Genomic DNA, 27579 nt, shown 5'->3' with positions numbered 1-27579 from the left:
CATGAATTACCTTAATGAAGGTATGCCAATCATGCGTTTTCATCCTTGGCCCAAATTCACTTTTCTTTGTTATGAGATTGTTTATGTTCACAACAAATCTTGTGGGAAATCAAACTATTCGTATGACCTCTTTTATAGCATTGCTTTGTTGCTCCATTAATAACCAAGAAAGGGAACTTATGTTAATTTGGGATCCATTGCTATTTAGTTGAATGACATTTTTCATTGCATGATTGGATATCTGAATCTCACTACAAATTTTGACAATTTTTTCTTTGTCACACCTTCCATCCAATATTTTCTATAATGTCTCTGTTATATTCTTTCCAATATGGATAGTATGAAACAAATGCACAAGTTGTAGCTTCTCATAGTAGGGAAACCTACTAAATTGTTTGGGATAACTTTTTAGTCCCTTTGGAAGGTGGTAATTAATGCATTGACGACCTTCATGAAGCATATAAGTTTAAAAAGTTAACAACGACAATCATCGTCAATTGCAACATGAGTAAACAAAACACAATATGAAAATATAAATTCCAAACATATCATATATGATAGATAAACAATTAGATTGAATGACATTACCTTGATGATTAATTCTATTATATTCCAAATTCCATAGGCGAGGTGTCAGTCTTCATGGTTTTGATGTAGTCTATTCTTTCCCATTGAAAAAATGTTATTCAGTAGTTCAATACTTATGATTTTTGTGGAGGAAGTGCCTATACTCATCAAACACCTTCTTTCCTAAACTTGTTGAATGACGAGATTTCATCTTTCGACCACAAACTGGACATGCAAATTTTCCCTTTGTTTGAAGACCTGCAAAACCATGTATAATTGGATTATATATGTTAATTTTATAATTATATATATTGAATGGATTATTTAAAAAAATGCATGATTTATACTTTAAAAAATTAAACATTATTAAAGTACACAAGTTGAACATTATAACATACCACAAAAATGTGTTATCCCTAGGGCATCATGAATTGTCCATACAAGCATTGCATGGAATTGAAGTTGTCTTTGTCCTATTGGTCTAGGGATGTCATACATAGTGAGACCATTCCATAACTTCAGAAACTCATCAATAAAAGGCTCGATATATACAATCATATCTTTAACTTGGTACTTACCTAGTTGAATGAACAAATACATTACATAATTATTATAACCATTTTACTGCAGTATATATAATTTAATGTACATGACTATTAAATGAAAAAAATACCTAGAAAAATCATTTCCAATATTATGTGCTCGCTCTTTATTGACATCCATGGAGGAATGTTATTGTTGATAAAAAAAAATATGCCACACCGAGTAAATAGATCTCATCTCTCCAAATGGATTGACACCGTCTGCTGACAATGAAAGCCTAAGATTACAAGGTTCTTTAAAGTGTGGCCTTTTTTCCTCTATGTCCGTAAATGCAGAACCATTTGCAGGAATTCGAAGAATGTCATCTCAACTTCTATTGTGTGCATGGTAATCCATAAATTGCGGCAAGCTTTTGCACCTAAACAATCATTGCAAATGTGGAATAATGGGAATATAACGAAGAACCTTGCGAGGCACCTTTTTTGTTAGTTGATCTATTCGATATCTACTGCTATGACATTCAGGGAATTCTGTTGCAAATTCATGTTGTTTATGATATATAATATGACCATTGGGACATGCATCAATTTCTTGATACTCCATTCTAATATCTTTGATAATGGCAGATAATTCTTGATATGAGCGAGGTAGAATATTTGATGGTGGTAACAAAAAATCACCTATCAATCTAGAAAAAATAATAATTTGGTAATATAAAGAATATTAATGGTACATATTTCACCTTTTATTTACTACTGAAGAAATAACAACAAAAATAGATGAAAAAAGATGACATATATGACATACCTTAACATACGTGAGATTGTTATGTTGGATAAACCATTCATAACCTTCAAGTTCACCAACAACAATATAACAAAGAGAAGAGTTGTTTGGGAGCCTTCGTAAAGGGACTCGTTTTCCTTCTCAAGTACAGGTAAATCTTGAACAACATCAAAGTCATCTTGATCATCATGATTAGCTGTGCCAGTACTAAATGTGTCATGGATCAATGTATTTCTACCATCATCTTCAACTATGTTTTTTGGCGCATGTCATCTTCTTCCATAGGATTATTATCTTCAACTTCGATATTCACACCTCCATGTTTCTCCACTTGGAAAACCACATTCTTTGGGTCGTGGTAGTTCATATCATGTGCCCTAGAGTGCACCACCTATATAAAAATGATCAACATAAATAAACCATGATCATGATCTCATTAACAAGTGATTTTTTTAATATATAAATTGTTAAAATGATATAAACATTTACAAATGCAATTAATATAAACACATATAATGAACAACTTACCAATGGATGATAATCATGCCCCCCTTCAATGTGACCATGTTGCCTATAATGTTTCTCAGATATTGTGATTAAAAGTCTTCTAGTCTTTAAGCCTTTACAATTTTTGCAGGGACAATAACGTTTCCCATCACCTTTTCTTTTCAAGCCAGACCACAATCTAGCAATTGTCTCCTTATTTTGTTCTTTGCTGATATTATCTAATATAATTTTTCTTCATAGGCAAAAAAATTGATCTATGGAAAATTCGGTCTATAACCTTCACAAACCAAGCAAAACGAGGTCACAAGTACGGAAAACACCGTCCATGCGATTTTTTATATTATTTACTAGACTAACCCTAAGGTTTTTTGTTTTTGTTTTTTACTTTTTCATTTTTTTGTTTTTCGTCGAAATTTCGATGAACATTCGTTGTATTTCCAACAATAGTCAGTTTCGTCAGAATTCCGATGAATGTCAGGCAAGATTTAAATTTTTTCTTTTTTTGACACAAATTGTCGTGTAAGTTCCGACAAAACAAAACAAATCCCATAGTTCGTCGAAAAATACACCCAAATGAGTTAGTTATCTAATGATAAAAAATCAAAATTTATAATGATAAATTATACATAAAATGTGGTTTTCAAGGGCATTGCCCCTAAACCCATGTTGGGGTGTGTAGCCCATAAACCCCCTCAGAGCCTACAAGGGTGGTACCTTGCAACCCCCCTAGGCTCATTTATCAACAACCTTTTATAATTGCAATGTTGAGATACCATTTTTCTAATAGGGTGTTGATGTGAGTAGTGATATTTCCTATTTTGTTTCCTCCTTTGTAGTTTTAACAAGATATTAGACAGCTAGTTCCTAGTTAGTACCTTTTTCACACATGTTCACATGTTAAGGTTACTTAGTGAGTTAGGAATATCTCTAGAAGTATCTCAAGTAGACATGTGATATTATCCACTAGTTGTCACTTGTCATCATCCTAGATAGTTGTATCTCTCAACCTTGTCTATAAGAAAGGTCTCATATATAAATTTAAAAAATGTATAGACATGTTCATCAATGATATTTGGTCTAACATATTTGCATCATTTAATTAACAAATTTATGCTCTTGTTTTTCTCTTTTGTGGAAGGATATTTTGGTTTTGTAGGTGATCTTGGGAGCCTGAGTCCTTGAGAATCTAACATGGTATTAGAGATTTGGATCCATAAATCCCCTTCATAGATTTGAGAGTGATTTTTGTATGAGATTTTGCTAGGTTGAGAATCTTGGTGGATCTTTAAAGTTGAGTATTCTCTTCTCTTGGATCATATGCTGACCTAGAGAAAAAAAAACTTGACAAAAATACTAGATTTGGGGGTGTGGGTGGGGGGGGGGGGGGGGTATCTTTGTGTCTTTATATTGTAGGATAATTTTGGTGCAAATCTTTAAGATCACCATTTAGTTCAAGGTATCCAATCAATTTAGCTTTACCATTTGTTTCATCTAATTTGGACATGCAAGGCCATATCCACAAGGGTTTGAAGTTGGGGGGTAGTTGCTAGATCTAGAAAGTAGATACAAATTTGGAGTATTTTAGACCAAAATAGACCCTTCTATGTCATTGAAAAGGAAAAATCTTTAGATTGATAGTTAAATTATTAAAATTAGACAACTTTTTATAGACCCTCAAGAAATTTTTTGATCCCTTACTATTAATAGCATACAAATGACCATATGATCATACGTGTAAGTAGAAAAAACATTATAAGAAAATAATATTTTGTTGGCAATATGGAGGAATTGATTATGTGTTGCATTGATGTCAACACTAGCTATTTTGCTGTCTACTAGGTTTCGGTAGTGGTTGGTTTATGATGTTGATCTAGAAATCTTCTCTAGTATGTTCCGACTTATGGAGTTGGTTTGGATTGGTTATTCATGTGTTCCTAATGCATACCACATTTAGTTGGTTTGGGATTTGATGATTTGGAAGCTATCCTTTGTTCTAGTAAGCCTTTTGGTTACCGGTAAGGGTTTTACTAGTAGATCTTTGTTGAAGATATTTTAATGAATCCGATAAGTGTTCTTGGTGTAGATTCTAGAAGGTTATCAGGATACTGATGGTTATCATGTTTGTGTTCCAGTTTATTGGTGGTGTTTGCATTTAGCACCAGACCTATTCTATTAGGTTATGGACCGGTTTATGTAATGTGTTGATTGATGCTCCTGATGCGTTAGCAGTTGGATTGATTGATTGGTTTATGTTGTTTCGGTCTTAGGCCAAATTGGTTTATCATTAGTTTGCGGGATTATTTAACAAATTTATTGTATTATCTTGTAGGTGGGCGACCTAATTGTTTAGCCTAGGCTGGTATAAATATGATGTAAGATCTCTTTGTAGATCATGGTATAAGGGTTACAATATTCTCCATGTGCGGATAAAGTTATAATCATATGTAGAGGTTTTGGTTGATCATAGGTGATCAAATTTGGTTTGTGTAAGAGGTTTAAGACCTCTGGTATTGAGCTTAACCAGAACTATACTCAGGCATAGGAGATGCTCTTCTTGTAGTTCATTCATATTTTTGGATTGTAGTCTAGATTTCTTTTGTAGTCAGTGAGGCTCCTTTTGTGATGAGAAGTGCACTCTAGGCTGTTGGCCTTCTTGCATGTGCAGGCCCCTCTTATTGTAATCAAATACTTACTGCAGAATTATTATTTGACTATGGGTAGTCTTCCCACCATGGTTTTTCCCTTTACCAAGTTTGCCACGTACAAATCTCAGTGTTATGTGTTATGAATGGATGGTAATTATTCTGTGATTTATGTTTGTGCCTAATTGATATATCTGTTATTCCAGTATTTGGTTTATCCATTCCAGTAAAAGGTTTTGTGTGCTTAAAGTTTTATAATATGTTGACAGCTGATTCACCCCCCCTTTTAGCTGTCCACCGATTATCCGAGCAATTGGTATCATAGCCCAATCCTCTCTGCAAAAGCTTAATTGCTTTAGGAAGATCCTATGGCAACCAATAGTTCAACTGCAACTACTTTTTGGAGATAACAAATTACAGAGTATGGAAGATTTGGATGGAGACTCATTTGAGATGTATTAGGAAAGATATTTAGGAGATCACTGAGAATGGATATACTCCTTATAATATGGCATCTGGAAATCCTCCTCTGACAGACTTGGATAAGAACATTGAAAATGATTGTAGAGCTAGAGAATCCCTCTTGAGTGCACTTTCTGATCAATAAATAATGGAATTAACTAACCAATCATCTACAAAGGCTATATGGGATAAGTGGGAGACTTTGAATGAAGGTGACCCTACTATTAAAATTGCTAAACTTGATGGTTACTGGGTGAGGTATGAGAACTTGAAGATGGAAGAAGATGAAAGGATTACTGCTTTTATGGAAAGAGTTAATGAAATTGTTATGAAAATTCAGTGGTGTGGTGGATCTCTGAGTGAAGATGAGATTGTTTCTAAACTATTGAGATATTTTCCATCGCCTTACAAGATGAAGGCTATTGCAATTAATGAGCTGAGAATAATGTCTAACACGAGTGTCAATAGGGCTACTTTGGTTGGAAAGTTATCTACCTTTGAGCTTGAAGAATTTGGTCCTCAAGGATCAACAAAGAATGAATCTTCTTTTCATATATCTACATCATCTGTTAGATAGTTCAAACAATCAGAAGACAACTGAGAGGGGGGGGGGGGGGTTGAATTAGTTATCACTAGATTACTGGAACCTTAAGCAATTAAAACTTTAATACTAGAACCCAAAAGATCAATACCGGAATGCATAAACCAAATACCAAAATAATAGATAAACCAATTAAGCATAAACAACAATCAAAAAATAAATACCATCCGCATGACACTAGTATTTGTATGTGGAAAACCTGGTAAAGGGAAAAACCATGGTAAGAAGCCTACCCACAGTTAGATAATACTTCTATAGTAAGTATGTGATTACAATTGAGGGGCCTGCACTTGCAAGAAGGCTAATAGCCTAGAGAACATTGCTCATCAAAAAAGGAGTCTGATTGACTACAATCCGAAAGAATGAATGAGCTACAAAGATAACATCTCCTATGATTGAGTACAATTCTGATTAAGCTCAATACCGAAGGACTAAATCCTATTACATAAATCCAAGTCAATCACCAATGATCGACCAAATCCTTTGCCTAAATGATTATTACATTATTCGCTCCTATTACATTCCATATGTCTTTTACACATATATGATCTACAATGAGATCTTACATCATATATATACAAACCATCGACCACAAAAAATAAGGTCAGCCACCAGACAATAAAACAATTACATAATTACAAAACATGTCAGCCTGAGACCGAACAAATAATATCTAACCCATAAGACATCCCAAAAACGCATCGAGAAGTCCAATCCACACGTTACATTAAGCCGGTCCATAACCTAGATAACACCGAGACCCAATACAGGTCGACACATGCTAAAGAAATGATCCCAATCAACTAAGTCTCGAACATGATCACCATCAACATTTTGAATCTCTACCAGAAGCTACACCAACACCACTTATGCATATCATAAAAGATCTTCAACAAAGCTTTGTCGATGAAACCCTCATCGGAACAACAAACCAAGCTTATCAACAAGCATGATAGCATCCGATCACCAGATCAAAACCAACTAACTAAACATGAATTTGAGTAGCATGAATAAGACAATTTCATTCCAAACATACCAGAGCATACTGGATCATGATGATCCAACCAGAAACCAAACATCTTATCGGGACAAGAAGGATATCGGTAAAGCAACCAAAACAACTAGTGTTGACATCAATGACAAAACATCAATGCAACACATAATCAATGTTGGCATTTTAAGTTTATTGGTATTTTGCATAGAGATTGCATTTATGATATGTTGTCATTGATGTCAATTGAACCGGTAAATGGTATTCATGTTATTTTTGATATTGGCTAGTAACTGGTACGAAGAGAGTTGTAGAAGATGTTGTACCAAGTATGTAAAGATTGTGAGTTGAATTGGTGAATCAGTGTAAAGGGTCAAACCTTTCTATGTAATGTAACCGGTAAACTCTATCAGCTGTTAAACCCTAATTGATCAAGTTTGTTGGTTTATTATATGATGAGAGGTAATGATTGAGACACGTGTGATCATTATATGAGGATAAATTCAAATTGGTTTGGCGTTTTTTCTTATTGTCTAGGGAAGGAGAAAAGTGGATTGCATTTAATGCATAGTGTGTGATGAGTTACAAAGTCCAATGGAGCAGTGATCATGGAGTGGTTGGAATTGTCTTGAAGAATGTGAAGAGATTGTCATGATTTCTAATGGTCAAGATTGAACCGACTTGTTTGTAATCTTAATGATGACAATTAGGTCTTTGTTGTGTTACCAACCTAATTGATTTGTATTTAAGGTCAATGAAGTTGTTTGTTAAGGTTGTTGGCAAGATTGGTAGAAAACCCATTGAGTGTGTGGTTGCCCAACTAGTGAGTGGATCTACACTTTGAGTGAAGGCAGATTGAAGCTTAGAAGGATCTGATCAAGCAAATGTACTGCTACTCAGATGGATCAAGAAAACCTGTTGTTTTCTAACAATTATAGCAGAAGTAAAATCCCTTAATCGGGTAAGATCTAACAAGATTGGTTCCTCATTAAATCCTCTAACAAGGTGGTCCATTAGCTTGGATTCTTAAATCCTCCAGTGAGGTTACTCCTAATAGGGTATTGTGCTTCTAACAAGGCACATTTGTGAATCCCTTAACTAGGTGATTCCTAACCGGAATTAGTTCTTAACAAGACTTATTGTAAAGCTCTATTAGGCTTTGGCTCCTAACAAGGCAACATTTGGAATAGTTCAGATAGCTATCCTTGTGAGTCCCATCTCACCCTAATTTTTACCTATTTGAGTTTTCCACGTATAAACATTTGTGTCAAGTGGTGAATGCTTTTGTGGCTATGGTCTTATTTGTTGATTTGGTTAACTTCTGATAAGGCATGTTAAGTAGAAGCATTGAGAGATGAATATGTTGAGTTAAGATTAATCATTGTTGATGTTTACAAGATTGAAGGTGTTTACTATTAAAAGTTGTCATAATAGTTAAACCAGTTAATGTCAAGTATCCCTAAGAATATTGATCTTGAATGGGATATGTTTACTTTGTTTGACCAAGTTTGAGCTTGGGAACTGTGTATCAGTTTTTAAATATATTGATTCACCCCCCCTCTTAGTATTCTATCAGATACTTATTCTTTCATCATACCATCAATTGGTATCAGAGCTATCCATGTCCTCTTTATCTAAAAGCCTAACAACTTGAGGAAAAGATCTTGTAGACCATGATGAAGAAAGAAGAACCAAAGTTTAACAAATATAACTATAGAATATAGAGTGACAAAATGAAGATTTACATTAAGAGTTTTGGTAGTCAATATTAGGATCATATAGAACATAAGTATACTACACCTACTAGATCGCTGACTGATGATCAGAAGAAAGAACAACAAGAAAATCACCAGGCATTAGAAGCTATTATCAGTTCTATATCTGATGATGAATATGTAGATGTTCATGGTATTGAAGCTGCATATGAAGTATGGAAGAAACTTGAAGATATCTATAGCGGTGATGAGCATGTCAAGATTGCTAAAGAAGAGAGTTTAAGAGACAAGTTTGACGACATGAGAATGTCTAAAGGTGAGAACATCCAGGAGTATGGTCAAACGATCAAAGAGATAGTTGGAGAGATAAAGAGTGTAGGAGGGAAAGTGGAAGATACCACAGTAAGCAGTAAGGTACTGTGAACCCTACTACCATTCTATGCTATCCGAGTTGTAGCTATTCAGGAGCTAAAATCCATTGACAAGACAAAGGTAACTCTTGACTCTATTTTTGGCAAACTTATTGCTTTTGAACTAAATGGCTATGATGGTAGTGTATATAAATTAGAATCTAGATTCAGAGCTTTTTATCCCTAACCCATTTGTGAGAAGAAGTAGAGATACCGGAAATAGCTATGAATCTAGATCCAGCAAAGATGTTGATGATGAAGACAACTTAGTGGAACTTGAAGCATTGTTGGCAAAATGACTGCCTAGAGGCACTGGTAAATATGGAGGTAAGCTACCATTAAAAAGTTTTGCATGCAACAGAATTGATCATATAGCAGCAAACTGCCCTAATGGTCAAAATGATTACAAGAGAGACAAATTTAAGAAGTACAAGGGTAAAGGCAAGAGAAATTGTCTTGTAGCTATTGACAGTGGTATTATTGATGATGAATCGAATGATGATGCTAGTGAAGATATTATGTTTGTAGCAATTAAGGAAGAAGTATCAAATCAGAAGGCACTAGTATCCAGAATGGATAACTCCGATGATTGGATTATTGATAGTGGTTGTTCACATCACATGACTGGTGATCGAAGCAAATTTCTTTCCCTGAAGGAATTTGATGGTGGTGTTGTAAGATTTGGCAATGAATCACCCTATATGGTAAAAGGTAAGGGAGTTATTTCTCTTAATGGGAAGAGTAGTGCTGATGATGTCTATTGGGTTGAAGGCCTAAAGTAGAATCTGTTAAGTGTGGCACAACTTAATGACATAGGTTACCCACTAGAGTTTAGAAATGGTATATGCAAAATATTTGACAACAAAGTTGAATTGATTGCAACTGGGAAACAGACTAGAGGTAATCTATTTCATCTCAATCCTAAAGTTAGAACCTGTTTGATTGCAAAAATAGATGATAGCTAGCTTTGGCATAGGAGATTTTATCATATAGATTTTGACAATATTATTAAAGTAAGCAAGTATAAGACAATAAGAGGTCTACCTTAGCTAGACAAACGGGTTAATGCTCTTTGTAAACAATGTCAACTAGGAAAGATGACTTCTTCAACTTTCTAGAGAAAGTCCTTCTCAGAAGACCACTTGTTAGATTTGGTTCATATAGACCTATGTGGACCAATAAGAACAAGAAGCATTCAAGGTGACATATACTTCATGATCTTCACTGATGATTGTTCAAGGATGATGTGGGTCACATTCTTGAAGGATAAGAATGAAGCTTTTGGAAAATTCAAGGCATTAAGAGCCTTAGCTGAGAAAGAGAGTGGCAAAAAGATAAAATATCTAAGAATAGATCAAGGTGGTGAATTCATTTCTGTAGAGTTCACTAGATATTGTGATGATAATGGTATTGAGTAGCAACTTTCTGCACCAAGGACACCACAATAGAATGGTATAGCAGAAAGAAACAACTGGTTAGTGGTTGAAGCTGCTAGAACTATATTGATACAATGACTTGTATCCAAATTTTTTTGGAAAGAAGCTTTAAGTACAATTATCTACACAATGAACCGAGTTCTGGTAAAAAGAGTTAAGGACAAGACCCCATATGAGTACTGGTATGGGAGATCACCTAATGTTAGCTACTTTAAAAAAAGTGGTAGCAAATGTTTTATTAAAAGAGGTGACTACATAAGCAAGTTTGAAGCTAAGAGTGATGAAGGCATATTTATTGGCTATTCCACCAAGAATAGGGCATATAAATGCTTCAACAACTGGAAACATAAAATTGTTGAGAGTGCTGATGTATGTGTAGATGAATGTCCTGAAATATCAGAAGGAACCAGTTTTGAGAAGAAGGATGAAGATCCTTGTATTTTGCTTTTAGAACCTGAAATTGTTAAATTAGAAACTAGTAAAGAAAATACTGATGTACTTAATAAATTCAGAGGAAGATGACAATGAAGAAGCTAAACTTGAAGAGAATGATCATGTTATTCATAGGTATGTGAGACTGAATCACAGTCCTGAACAGATAATTGGGGTTAAGAATGTTGGAGTACTAACTAGAAGGAGAATAAGAGAGAACTGTTGGATGATATCCACCTTTGAACCCATAAATGCTAAGGAGGCATTTGGTGAGGATCATTGGGTGAAATCTATGGAGGAGGAGTTGGAACAAATTGAGAAGAATAACACTTGGACCCTAGTACCCCGACCAGTAAACAAGAATGTTATAGGTACTAAATGGGTATTCGGAAACAAGTTAAATGAAGATGGTGTTGTAGTTCGCAATAAGGCAAGATTAGTATGCAAAGGTTATGCACAAGAAGAAGGAGAAGACCATGGAGAAACTTTTGCACTAGTAGAAAGATTTGAAGGTGTCAGAACACTACTTGCATTTGCAGCTCATAAGAAGTTAAAAGTATACCTGATGGATGTCAAGTTTGCATTCTTGAATGGGATACTAGAAGAAGAGGTTTATATAGAGCAACCTGATGGTTATGCATTGACAGATAAAGAAGACATGGTATGCAAACTGCATAAAGCTTTGTATGGATTGAAGTAGGCACCTAGAGCATGGTATGAATGACTTCATACTCATCTGATGAAGATAGGCTTTGCTAGAACCAATGATGACAACAACCTTTATCTCAAGTCTAAAGGAGATGATATACTGGTCAGTGAAGTATTTGTAGATGACATTATATTTGGAGGAAATGATGACATGAGTAATTATTTTGCTGATGAAATGAAGAATGAATTTGAGATGTCATTAGTAGGGGAAATAAAAAATTTCATAGGATTACAGATACAACAGATGAAGAATGGTATTTTCATTACTCAATCCAAATATGTGAAGGAGGTTTTGAAGACTTTCGGTATGAGTGACTGCAAAGCCGTTGGAACCCCAATGATTACAGGTTATAAATTGTCCAAGGAAGAAGCATCTAAGTCTATAGATGAAAAGGAATTCAGGTCAATGATTGGCAAACTACACTATGTTGTTCATAGTCAACCGAATATTGCCGATGTAGTTGGTATTGTGGATAGATTTCAAAAGAATCCAAAGGATGCACATCTGATGGCAACTAAGAGAATCTTTAGATATTTGAAAGGTACTATTGAGTATGTATTATGGTATCCATATGGTGGATATTTTGACTTGAAGGCATACACAGATGCTATTTGGGTAGGAAATATTGATGACCGGAAGAGTACTATCGACAGAGAATTCTTTCTAGGAGGAAGGCTAGTCTCATGTAGTAGTAAAAAGTAGAGTTGCACTTCACAATCTACTGCTCAAGCTAAATATGTAACAGCTTATATGAAGTGCACACAAGATATGTGGATGAGACTCATTTTGGAAGGTTTGAAGATGAAAATCTTAGAACCTATAAATATTTTGTGTGATAATACAAGTGCAATAAACATTTTTAAAAATCTTGTTTTGTATGCAAGGACTAAGCACATTGAATTGAAATATAACTTCTTGAGGGAAAAATTTCAAAGTAAAGATGCTATCTTGGAGCATGTTTCTACCAAGGAGCTACTTGCAGATATCTTTACCAAACCTCTGCCTAAGACCACTTTTGAGTATCTTAGAAGTCAATTGGGGGTTGTCCCTCTTCATGAAGTTAGTTGAACATGATGCTAATTGCATCAGTCCCTAAATTACTTGTAGAATCTTATATGGATTGATGAAGGAGTGGATGTATTCCACAGGGGGAGCATCAAGTTGCAAAATGATGCTGATGCATAGTGAGAAAAAAATTACATGTTTTACTTTCACTTTGGCATTGTTGTCAAAGGGAGAGAAGAATTATGTGATTGAGGAGAAGAATTATGTGTCTGATAACGTAAATACTTGGTGATGTAAACCAGGATTCCTATTCACCAGTGGTAGGTTGAAGACACATAGAGCAAGGTGAATACTTGGTAATGTAAACCAAGATTCCTATTCACCAATCTCAGCAGCAATTAGAGGCGTTGATATTTGTATTGCCATCAATGCCAAAGGGGGAGATTGTTGGCATTTTGAGTTTATTGACATTTTGCATAGAGATTGCATTAATGATATGTTGTCATTGATTTCAATTGAACCTGTAAATGGTATTCATGTTATTGCTGATAATGTTGTTTTGATATTGGCTAGTAACCAGTAAGAAGAGAGTTGTAGAAGATGTTGTAATCGGTATGTAAAGTTTGTGAGTTGAACCGGTGTAAAGGGTCAAACCTTTCTATGTAATGTAACCGGTAAACCCTATCAACTGTTAAACCCTAACCGATCAAGTTTGTTGGTTTATTATCTGATGAGAGGTAATGATGGAGACATGTGTGATCATTGTATGAGGATAAATTCAAATTGGCTTGGCGCATTTGCTTATTGTCGAGGGAAGGAGAAAAGTGGATTGCATTTAATGCACAACGTGTGATAAGTTACAAAGTCCAATGGAGTGGTTATCATGGAGCGGTTGGAATTGTCTTGAAGAATATGAAGAGATTGTCATGATTTCTAACGGTCAAGATTGAACTGAATTGTTTGTAATCTCAATGATGAGGATTAGGTTTTTGTTGTGTTACCAACCTATTTGATTTGGCTTTAAGGTCAATGGAGTTGTTTGTAAAGGTTGTTGGCAAGATTGATAGAAAAATTATTGAGTGTGTGGTTGCCCAACCAGTGAATGGATCTGCACTTTGAGTGAAGGCATATTGAAGCTTAGAAGGATCTAATCAAACAAATGTAGTGCTACTTAGACAGATCAAGAAAACCTATTGTTTTCTAACAATTACAATAGAAGTATAGTCCCTTAACCGGGTAAGCTCTAACAAGCTTGGTTACTCATTAAATCCTCTAACAAGGTGGTCCATTAGCTTGGATTCTTAAATCCTCCAGTGAGGTGACTACTAACAGCATATTGTACTTTTAACAAGGCATATTTGTAAATCCCTTAACTAGGTGATTCCTAACCGGAATTAGTTCTTAACTGGACTTATTGTAAAGCTCTAACAGGGTGAACTTCAAAAGAGTTCAGATAGCTATCCTTGTGAGTCCCATCTCACCGTGGTTTTTACCTATTTGGGTTTTCCACGTATAAACATTTGTGTCAAGTGGTGAATTCTTTTGTGGCTGTGATCTTATTTGTTGATTTGGTTAACTTTTGATAAGGCATGTTAGGTAGAAGCATTGAGAGATGAATATGTTGAGTTAAGATTAAGCATTGTTGATGTTTACAAGATTGAAGGTGTTTACTATTAAAATTTTTCATAATAGTTAAACCAATTAATGTGAAGTATTCCTAAGAATATTGATCTTGACTGAGATATGTTTACTTTGTTTGACTAAGTTTGAGCTTGGGAACTTTGTATCAATTTTTCAATATACTGATTCATCCCCCCTCTCAGATTTCTACTGGATACTTATTCTTTCATCATACCATTAATCAATTCCTCCAAATGGCCAAAAATTTTCCCCTTTGGCATTGATGGCATCACTAGATGTGAAAAAAATCTAAGTGCCAAGAAATGCCAAACAAGTCTCCCCCAATGGAAGACAACTAACGATATCCCACACAAAGATATAGCAAAGAAGTTCTGAAACAAAGACCAAACTCTCCCTGTGAATAATATCTCTGTAAAGCTCTACTTTTCACATATCTCTCTCCCCCTATGACATCAATGCCAAAAATATGACAAAAATATCAAAGCAAAAACAAAAACCACTGAATCACAAGGCTAACTACTCCCCTTGAGTAGTAGCATCCCCACATCAATCTAGAAAGAATGATATCTCTAATAATGCATACCAGACTGATGCCAAATAACATCAATCAGTTCTCTATCATAGGAGAAGAAGCCCCTAATCCATCTCTCAGGTACTCAAATGATTATTTAAGCAAAGGTTTAGTGAAAATATCCACAGTCTTCTCTTTAGTGTTAACATAAACCAATCTAACCTCATTTTCTTCCACCTTCTCCTTAAAAAAGTTATACTTGATAGATATGTGCTTTGTCTTAGAGTGAAATATCGAATTCTTTGATATGTCAATAGCAGTAGAGTTATCACAGTGAATAACTACTAGTACAATTTAATGCACTTTAATATCCTTCAACATTTGATTCATCCATAAAACTTGTGTACAATTAGTAGTAGCAACAACATACTCATCTTCAATAGTAGATAAAGAAGTACACAATTGTTTCTTGTTGATCCATGAAACCAACTTATTTCAAAGAAATAAAGCTCTACCAAAAGTGCTTTTCTAGTCATCAACATCACCTGCCCAATCTGCATCTATATATGCACATAAAGTAAATTCATCACCCTTAGAGTACCACACACCATATGCAGATGTACCTTGCAAGTATCTAAAAATTCTTTTCACCGTACTCTCATGATTTTCTCTAGGATCACTTTGATATCTAGCTACAATATAAACAACATTTATTATGTCAGGCCTAGTCTAAGTCAAATATAGCAAACCTCCAATCATAAACTTGTATCTTGTAGGATTTACCGGTGCAGATTCATCTTTCCTTGACAATTTCTCACTTGTAACAATAGGAGTACTTACCAGTTTAGAGTCTACCATACCATAATTTCTTCAAAAATTCCCTAGCATACTTAGTTTGATAGATGAAAATACCTTTGGCAGTCTGAGTAATCTGCAAACCTATGAAAAATTTCATTTCCCCAATCATAGACATTTCAAAAATTTTCTCCATATTTTTAGAAAATTCTATGCACAACTTATCTTCACCTCCAAAAATAATGTCATAAAAAAAACTTCAATAATCAGTATATCATCGTCAGTGACTTTATAATATAGATTACTATTAGCATTACCTTTAGTGAAACCAAGCTTCAAAAGATATTTATCTAACCTTGCACACCAAGCTCTAGGTGCCTGTTTCAATCCATATAAGGCTTTCTTTAACCTACAAACCATTTTTTTATCATCTGAAAGTGAAAAACCATCAAGTTTCTCAATATAAACTTCCTCATCAAGATCCCCATTCAAAAATACACACTTAACATCCATCTAAAAAACCTTGTAGTTTTTATGTGCATCATAGGCAAGAAATAATCTTACAGCTTCAATCCTAGCTATAGGTGCAAAAGTTTCACCATAATCAATTATTTCCTTATGAGAATATAATATAGCTTTATTCCTTAAAACTTGTCCATCTTCATTTAATTTATTCCTAAATACCCATTTAGTTCCAATAACATTCTTATTTTTAGGCCGGGGAACTAAAGTCCATGTGTTATTCTTCTCTATCTGATCTAATTCTTCTTCCATAGATTTTGAATTCAACATTTATCTTTACATGCTTCAACTACTTATACCAGTTCAACTTGAGAAATTAAACATACTACATTATTTGAAAATCTCCTTCTTTTCATCACTCTATTATTCTTATCCCCAATGATCTAATCATCTGAATGATTCATCCTTACATACCTAGGAGTCTTCTGATTCTCTATTCCTCTTCTCGGTTCTTCAGTTACTGTTGAATTTTATGATACTATCGGAGTAACTCATTCAACATTCTATTCAGGTAAAGGTGATACTGGTTCAGTTATGATCATTTCCATTGCCAGTTCTTGATCATAAACTCTGATTTGACTTCTATTCAGCTCATCCAACTTGACATTAGCGCTCTCCACAATTCTTTGTAATATCTTGTTATAACATCTAAATGCCTTACTTTCATTAGAATAACCAAGAAATATTCCTTCATCACATCTAGGATCAAATTTACCAATGATATCATCTCTCCTGATATAACATTTACTACCAAAGATTCTGAAATACTTAACTATAGGTGTAGTGCCAAACCATAATTCATAAGGTGTCTTATCAGTTTCCCCTTTGATGTGTACTTTGTTGAATGTATAGACTATTGTGCTCACTGCTTCTCTCCAGTAGATATGGGGTAGATTAACTTCCATCATCATTGTTCTAGCAACATCCAAGATAGTTCTATTTTTCCTTCCACAACTCCTTTTTGCTGAGGTGTCTATGCAACAAACAATTGTCTCCTTATGCCATGCTTCTCACAAAAGTTATTGAACACAGCAAATGTGAATTCTCCACCATGATCCAACCTTAAACATTTAATCTTTAATCCCATCTTAGTCTCAACTTTAGCTTTAAAGATTTTAAAATTTTCAAAAGCCTCAGATTTCTCCCTTAGAAAGGTAACCCACATCATTCTAGAATAATCATCAATGATTAGCATAAAATATCTACCACCTTGAAAACTTTTAACTCTAGTAGGGCTGCACAAATCAGTATGAATAAGCTCAAGAACATCAATATTTTTCTCTTGTATACTCTTAAAAGAGGTTCTGACTTGTTTTCCCATTTGACATTCTTTACATACTGGATTATAGAGCTTCACAATCTTAGGTATATCTCTAACTGCCTTAGTTGAACTGATCTTTACAATGCAATCAAAATTCACATGACATAGCCTTTTATTCCATAGCCAACTCTCATCAATTTGTGCAATCAAACATATGTTCTCACCGGAATTCAAATGAAATATATTACCTTTTCTGTGAGTAGCGGTTGCAATCTACAATCCAGATCTATTAATGATTTTGCATTTTCTATCCTTGAATTGTAATTGAAATCCCTTATCCACCAATTGACCTACACTCAAAAGATTATGCCCTAAACCTTTAACATAATAAACATTATCAGTATTGTGCTTACCACGTAATGATATAGTTCCTTTTCCCTTGAACATACATGCTTTGTCATCTCCACATCTAACCAGACCGCCATCAAATTCTTGCAAAGATAGAACCTTCCTTTTATCTCCAGTCATATGATGTGAACATCCACTATCAATTACCCATTTATTCTTATCTTTAATTTTAGCAGAAAGTGCCTTCTCTTCAGGTACATTATCTTCTAGTGTCAGAAAATCTTCCTTTACAGCCAAGAACACCCATTCCTTTGCATTGCCGAAACCACTAGCATAGTCTTGTGCCGGTTCATCATCAAAATCAATCACACCTTCCTCATCCAAGATGTAGCATGATTTATCTCTATTTTTCCTATACTTATACTTGTTCTAATATCCAAGGTTAGGCTTAAAATATCTTCTATCTCTTTCTTCAAATCTTGAATTCCTTTCAGGACATCTAGAAGAAAAATGACTTGTTTTATTACATGAAAAACATTTCAAAGGTGCTTTTCCTTCATACTTAGTTCCTAACAGTCCTTTAGGTACTCTTCTAGAAAATAAGGCTTCAATTTTCTCAAATTCTTCATCTTCTCTCTTCATATCATCCAATTCCCTTGCATACAAAGATTTCCAATCTTGCTTGCCAGTTGATGATGTACATGCATGAAAAGTAGGTTCAGATTTGATAGGTCCAGAAGGTCCAAATTCTTCAAGCTCAAAAATAGATAATTTACCAAACAAGGTATCATTATTGACAGAAGTATTAGCCATTGTTCTCAATTCATTAATTGTAGTAGCCTTCATCTTATAAGCCAGTGGTAAAGCTCTTAGAACTTTAGAAAATATCTCATCTTCACTCAGAGTTCCACAACAACATTGAATTCCCATAACAATTTCATTTACCCTTTCCATGAATGCAGTAATCCTTTCATCTTCTTCCATCTCCAAGTTTTCATATCTCACCCGGTAACCATCAAGTTTAGCAATCTTAACAGTAGGGTTACCTTCATTAAGAGTCTCCAACTTGTCCCATATAGCCTTTGCAAATGATTTGTCATTTAATCCCATTATTTGTTGTTCACAAAGTGCACACAAGAGGGCTTCTTTTACTCTATAATCATTCTCAAGCTCCTTATCCAACTTTTCCAGAGGAGGATTTCTAGATGCCGGATTATAAGGTGTTACACCATTCTCTATAATTTACCAATGTTAGACAATTCAAATAACCAGAAGACAACTGAGAGGGGGGGGGGGTGAATCAGTTGTCATAGATTACCTGAACATTTGGCAATTAAAGCTTTAATACTCGAACCCAAAATATTAACACAAGAATGCCTAAACCAAATATCAGAATAGTAGTTAAACCAATTAAGCATGAACAAAAATTACAGAATAAATACCATCCACATGACACCAATATTTATATGTGGAAAACTCGGTAAAGGGAAAAACCATGATGTGAATCCTACTGAGAGTCAGATAATACTTTTGTAGTAAGTATGTGAATTACAATTGAGGGGCCTACACTTGCAGGAAGGCCAACAGCTTAGAGCGTACTCCTCATCACAAAAGGAGCCTCACTGACTACATAGAAATCCAGACTACAATCCAGAAGAAGTGTTTAAACTACCAAGATAGCATCTCCTATGCCTAAGTACAGTTCCAGTTAAGCTCAATACCAGAGGACTAAATCCTCTTACATAAACCCAATTCAATCTCTAGTGATCGACCAAATCCTCTACCTGAATGATATTACATTATTCACACATTGCATATCCTCACACATGATCTACAATGAGATCTTACATCATATATATACAAACCCTCAACCATAAATAATCAGGTCGGCCACCAGACAATAAACCAATTACATAATTACAAAACATGTCGGCCTTAGATCAAACAAATAATTTCCAACACATAATATATCCTAGAAATACATCAAGAGGTCCAATCCATATGTTTCATTAAAACGGTCCATAACCTAGATCAATCGGGACCCAATATAGATCCACACGCTAAAGAAATGATCTCCATCTGCCAAGTCATGAACATGATCACCAAGAACATTATGAAACTCCACAAGAAACTACACCAACACCACTTATGCAATTCATCAAAGATCTTCATAAAAAGCTCTACTAGGGAAACCCTCGCTGGAACCACAAGCCAAGCTTCCAAGAAAACAGGATAGCATCTAATTACCAGACCAAAACCAACTGATTGAATACAAACATAAGTATCATGATTAAGCCAATTCCATAACCAAATCATACCGGAGCCTACCGGATCAGGAAGGATCCAAACCAACCAGAAACTACTCAACCTATTGGGACCAGAAGCATGTCGGTAAAGAATCCAAACAACTAGTGTTGACATAAATGACAAAACATCAATGCAAGACATAATCAATTCCTCCAAATGGCCAACAATCTCCCCCTTTGGAATTGATGGCAACACTAGATGTGAAAAACATCTAAGTACCAAGAAGTGCCAAAAACGTTTCCCCTAGTGGAAGACAACCAACAATCTCCCACATATAGATGTAGTAATGAAGTTCTGAAACAAAGACCAAACTCCCCCCATGAATGATATCTCTGTAATGCTCTGAATTATACATATATCTCTCCCCCTAGTATATACAATTCCTTAAGTTTTTCTTTTTCACGTCAATATCTCTCCCCCTTTGACATCAATGCCAGAAATCTGACAAAAATATCAAAGCAAAAACATAGACCACTCAATCACAAAGCTGACTACTCCCCTTGAGCAGTAGCATCCCCACATCAGTGCCAAAATGAAAAATATCTCTGATAATGCATACCAGACTAATTCCAAACCACATCAATCAAGTCTCTACGGGAGGGGCAGAAACTCCTAATATGTCTATGAAGCACTCAAATGATTCCTTAGGAAAAGGTTTAGTGAGTATATCTACAATTTGCTCTTTAGTGTTGACATAAACCAGTCCAACTTCTTCCTTCAAAAAGTTGTACTTGATAGATATGTGCTTTCTCTTAGAATGAATTACCGGATTCTTTGATATATCAATAGCACTAGAGTTATCATAGTGAATAACTATCAGTCCATCACAATCCATCTTTATATCCTTCAACATTTGCTTCATCGATAGAACTTGTGTACAGTTAGTGGCAGCAACAACATACTTAGCTTCAGCAGTAGATAAAGAAGTACACGATTGTTTCTTGCTGATCCATGAAACAAGTTTCTTTCCAAGAAAGAAAGCTCCACTGGAAGTACTTTTCCGGTCATCAACATCTTCAGCCCAATCTGCATCTATAAATGCACATAAAGTAAAGTCATCATCCTTAGTGTACCACAAACCATATTCTGATGTAATTTGTAAGTATCTAAAAATGATTTTCACTGCACTCTCATGATTTTCTCTAGAAACACTCTAAAATCTTGATACAATACAAATAACATTCAGTGTATCAGGCCTACTCTGAGTCAAATAAATAAGACCTCCAATCATAGATTTGTATGGTTTTAGGATTTACAGGTGTAGAAACGTCTTTTCTTGTCAATTTCTCACTTGTAACCATATGAGTACTTTCCAGTTTAGAATCTCCCATACCAAATCTCTTCAATAATTCTCTAGAATACTTAGTTTGACAGATGAAATTGCCTTTATCAGTTTGAGTAATCTGCAAACCTAAGAAAAATTTCATTCCCCCAATCATAGACATTTCAATTTCTTTCTCCATTTTCTTAGAAAATTCCATGCATAACTTATCTTCACCTCCAAAAATAATGTCATCAACAAATATTTCAATAATCAGTATATCATCATCAGTGATCTTAAATATAAATTAATGTGAGCATTACCCTTAGTAAAACCAAGCTTCAAAAGATATTTATCCAACCTTGCATACCAAGCTCTAGGTGCTTGTTTCAGTCCATATAAAGCTTTCCTTAACCTGTAAACAATGTTTGTATCATCTGATAGTGAAAAACAATGGGGTTGCTCAATATACACTTCCTCATCAAGATCCCCATTCAAAAATGCACACTTAACATCCATCTGATAAACCTTGTGTTTCTTATGAGCAGCATAGGCAATAAATAATATTACATCTTCAATCCTAGCTACCGGTGCAAAAGTCTCCCCATAATCAATTCCTTCCTTCTGAGAATATCCTTTACAAACTAATCTAGCCTTATTCCTTAAAACTTGACCATGCCCATTCAATCTATTCATAAAAACCCATTTAGTTCCAATAACATTCTTATTTTTAGGCCGAGGAACCAAAGTCCATGTGTTATTTTTCTCAATATGATCTAATTCTTCTTCTATAGCTTTCAACCAATATTCATCTTTACATGCCTTAATTATTGATACTGGTTCAATTTGAGAAATTAAACATACCTCATTAGTTGTCAGTCTTCTTCTTGTCATTACTCTATTGTTCTTATCCCCAATGATCTAATTTTTTGAATGATTCAATCGCATAGACCTAAGAGTCTTCTGACTCTCTATTCCTCTTCCCGGTTCTTCAGCTACTATATAATTTTTTGATATTGTTGGAGTAACTGGTTTAACACTCTATTTTGGTAAAGGTGCTACTGGTTTAGATATAATCATTTCCACTATCGGTTCCTTCTTATAAACTCTCATTTGACCTCTATTCAATTCGTCCACTTTGACATTAGCACTTTCCATAATTCTCTGCAATCTCTTGTTATAACATCTATATGCCTTCATCACATCCAGGATCAAATTTTCCAATGATATCATCTCTCCTAATATAACCTTTACTACCAAAGATTCTAAAATAATTAACTGTAGGTGTATTGCCAAACCATAATTCATAAGGTGCCTTACCGCTTTCTCCTTTGATATATACTCTATCGAATGTATAAACCATTATGCTCATTTCTTCTCTCCAATAGCTATGAGGTAGATTATCTTCCATCATCATTGTTCTAGCAGCATCCAAGATAGTTATGTTCTTCCTTTCCACAACTCCATTCTGTTGAGGTGTCTGGGGAGCAGAAAATTGTCTTCTTATACCATGCTTCTCATCAAAATTATTAAACTCATTGGATGTGAATTCTCCACCATGATCTGACCTCAAACATTTAATATTCAGTTCTATCTCAGTTTCCACTTTATCCTTAAAGATTTTAAACTTTTCAAATGCTTCAGATTTTTCCTTTAGAAAAGTAACCCACATCCTTCTAGAATAATCATCAATGATTAGAATGAAATATCTATCACCTTGAAAACTTTAAACTCTAGCAGGGCCACACAAATCAATATGAGTAAGATCAAGAACATCATTAGATTTATCTTGTATACTCCTAAAAGAGGTTCTTACCTATTTCCCCATTTGACATTCTTTACGTATCGGATTATAGGGGTTCATAATCTTAGGTATATCTCTAACCACCTTAGTTGAAATTAAATGATCTTTACCATGCAATCAAAATTCACATGACATAGCCTCTTATGACATTGCCAACTCTCATCAATTTGTGCAATCAAACATGTCTTCTCACTGGAATTCAAATGAAATATATTACCTTTTGTCTGAGTACCGGTTGCAATCTCTAATCCAAATCTATTAATGATTTTGTATTTTCCATCCTTGAATTGTAATTGAAATCCCTTATTCACCAATTGTCCTACACTCAAAATATTATGCCTTAAACGTTCAACATAATAAACATTGTCAGTATTGTTCTTACCATCCAGTTATATAGTTCCTTTTTCTTTTATCATACATGGTTTCTCATCTCCAAATCTAACCAGACTGCTATCAAATTCTTAGAAAAATAGAAAATTCCCTTTATCTCCAGTCACATGATGTGAACAACCACTGTCAATTACCCATTCATTCTTGTCTTCAATTTTAGCAGCAAGTGCCTTCTCTTTAGGTACATTCTCTTCTAGTGCCAGAACTAATAGTTCTGATACTTAATGTAAGTACAAATCCAATAGCCAACAAGATGAGAGAGGGGGGTGAATCATACAAACTTAATCTTCCATAAAAACATCAGATTCAACCTCGGTAACATATACTTCTATAATATAACCAAAACTGCTAAACCTGCAAACTCAAAAGCATATAAACATTATAAACCTCATAACACCAGATTTAATGTGGAAACCCAAATAGGGAAAAACCACTGTGGGATTTCGGACCCACTAAGAAATATACTCTTCTAGAGTATGCTTGGTTAAAAGCAAATCCTGTTAAAGATTACAAACACATTGCTAGATGTGACCCAGTTAAGGGATTTCCCTCAGATCTGTTAGGATCTTCACCTTGTTAGAAGTGACCTTGTTAAAGGATTTCAAACACTCAATTAGAATGTCACCTTGCTAGAGGATTTTACAAATAAGACTGTTAAGTCCACTCAGTTAAGATATTTTCTGTCACTTTCACAAAATAACAGTAATAAAATCTATCTGCAACTTCACATCTAAAATGCTAAAGTAGATTCTTATTTTATCAATACAATCTAGACGTAGAACTAATCTTGTCCATCTACTGGGCTTCTATACTCTGTTATTCAAACAGGTCTTCAAGCTTCTATGCTCAGTAATCACTATGTAGCATCCCTATGCATACATTTGCCCGCATACATTGTTTATCAATAGTTCCCTATTTATAAACAATTAGCTAACCGCTTAATCTCCTTGATCACATTTCCCATGATCAATCATAGCCATTAGATCTTCAAACTTTTTCCAGGTTCAATGTATCCTTTGATCTAAAAATGTTTTACCCTTCCTTGGAACTTGCATACATTTCTTGGAACTTGTGCTAGGGTATTGCGGTTCAATCTAAGTTGTAGATCTTCATGTCGATTTTCCTTTGCCATAGATTCATTAACAAACTTCATGCATGAAATACCAATCATTTAATTAGTTCCAGCTCATCAGCTTCCTTCATTAAATAACACATGTAACCATTTAATGTATTCTGTTACAGCTCGGTTACAACTCAGTAACAACTCGGTAAATACTAAACTTCACTCGGTAGACATTCTTCCTTCATTAACTGATAGCGATAACCTTAGGGTTTACCGACTAGGTTCTTTGCTTGGTAACATAGTATAGTATTAACCTTACAATTTACAACATATGTATGATGTTAAAACAATCTAAACATCGTGATCTCATCATTGTCTAACTCGGTAATAGTTGCCCATTGAGTACCTTATTCATCATATTCTTTCTGTGTCTTTTATCGACATCTTTATACACTTCAAATCACACTTCTCAAGATATTGCAACATCATACTGAATTAGAAAATCAATTTCTTGACATCAATGACAAAATAATAATATCAAGACAGTAAACATCCTTAATCAGTTATATCCATAATCATTAACAACCTTCTCAATATCCTTATTGAAATGCCAACAATCTCCCATTGTCTGTTATAATGCCAAATGCCAACAAGAACATCTTCCTTGATAGCCAGAACACCCATTCCTTCTCATTGTCAAAACCACTAGTAGAGTTTTCTGTTGATTCATCATCAGAATCAGTAATTCCATCCTCATCCGCTATGTAGCATGATTTGTCTATGTTTTTCTTGTACTTATACTTGTTTTGATATCTAGGGTTGGGCTTAAAAGATTTTCTAACTCTTTCTTCAAATCTTGAATTCCTTTCAGGACATCTAGATGCAAAATGACCATTCTTATTACATGCAAACATTTAAAAGGTGCTTCTCCTTCATACTTACTTCCTACCAGGCCTTTAGGTACTCTTCTAGCAAATAGTGCTTCAAGTTTCTCAGACCCAACATCTTCGCTCTTCATATCGTCCAATTCCTTTGTATATAAAGCTTTCCAATCTTTCTTACCAATTGTTTGATGCATATGCATGAAAAGCAGGTTCAGTCTTCATAGTTCCAGAAGGTCCAAATTCTTAGAGCTCAAAAGAAGATAATTTGCTAACCAAGGTATCTCTGTTGACAGATGTATTAGTCATTGTTCTCAACTCATTAATAGCAGTAGCCTTCATCTTGTAAGCCGGTAGTAGGGATCTCAAAACTTTAGAAACAATTTCATCTTTGCTCAGAGTTCCACCACAACATTGAATAAATACCATCCACATGAAACCAAGATTTATACATGGAAAGCCCGGTAAAGGGAAAAAATACGGTGGGAAGCCTACCCATAGTTAGATAATAATTCTGCAGTAATTATGTGAATTACAATTAAGGGGACTACACTTGCAAGAAGGCCAACATCCTAGAGTGCACTGCTCATCAGAAAAGGAGCCTCACTAGCTACATAGAAATCTAGAATACAATCCGAAAGAAGTGTTTGAACTGAAAAGATAGCATCTCCTATGCCTGAGTATAGTTTTGGTTAAGCTCAATACTAGAGGACTAAATCCTCTTACATAAACCTAGTTCGATCTCCAGTGATCTTCCAAATCCTCTACATGAATGATATCACATTATTCACATATTACATATCCTCACACATGATCTACAATGAGATCTTACATCATATATATACAAACCCTCGACCATTAACAATCAGGTCGGGCACCAGACAATAAACCAATTACATAGTTACAAAACATGTTGGCCTTAGACCAAACAAATAATATCCAAAACATAAGACATCCCAAAAACACATCGAGAGGTCCAATCCACATGTTTCATTAAAACGGTCCATAACCTAGATCATCTGGGACCCAATATAGGTCCACATGCTAAAGAAATGATCTCCATCTGCCAAGTCTCGAACATCATTACCAACAATATCCTGAAACTCCACTAAAAACTACACCAACATGACTTATGCAATTCATCAAAGATCTTCATAAAAAGCTCTGCCGGTGAAACCCTCACCCGAACCACAAGCCAAGCTTCCAAGAAAAGAGGATAGCATCCAATTACTAGAACAAAACCAACTAACTAAATATGAAAACGAGTATCATGAATAAGCCAATTCCATAACCAAATCATACCAAAGCCTACCGGATCATGCCGGATAGAAACCAATCAGAAATTACTCAACCTACCAAGACCAGAAGGGTGTCGGTAAAGCATCCAAATAACTAGTGTTGACATTAATGACAATAAATCAACACAATACATAATCAATTCCTCCAAATGGGCAACACCCAAATCTCATTACCAAGACATCTCAGATGAGTCTGCATCTGAATGTTCCATACTCTGTAATCTGTTCCATCAAGCCTAGGAATATCTCTCCGAAAGATAGCAGCAGATGAACTTGAAATGTTAGTCACCATAGGATCTTCCTCAAGTGGTTAAGCTTTTGTAAAGAGGATCAGAGCTCTGATACCAATTGTTAAACAGTTCAAATAATCAGAAGACAACTAAGGGGGGGGGGGGGTTAATCAGTTGTCACTAGATTACCGAAACCTTAAGAAATTAAAAATTTAATACTGGAACCCAAAAGATCAATACCGAAATACATAAACCAAATATTGAAACAGTCGATAAACCAATTAAGCATAAACAACAATAAGAGAATAAATACAATCCACATGACACCAAGATTTGTATGTGGAAAACCCGATAAATGGAAAAACCTCGGTGGGAAGCCTACCCATAATTAGATAATACTTTTGCAGTAAGTGTGTGATTACAATTGAGGGGCCTGCACTTGGAGGAAGGCCAACAGCATA

Source organism: Cryptomeria japonica, chromosome 9 (assembly GCF_030272615.1).
Source record: "Cryptomeria japonica chromosome 9, Sugi_1.0, whole genome shotgun sequence".
In the NCBI taxonomy this organism is placed as follows: Eukaryota; Viridiplantae; Streptophyta; class Pinopsida; order Cupressales; family Cupressaceae; genus Cryptomeria; species Cryptomeria japonica.
The sequence above is the reverse complement of the archived record's forward strand: the minus strand, read 5'-3'. Positions refer to the sequence as shown.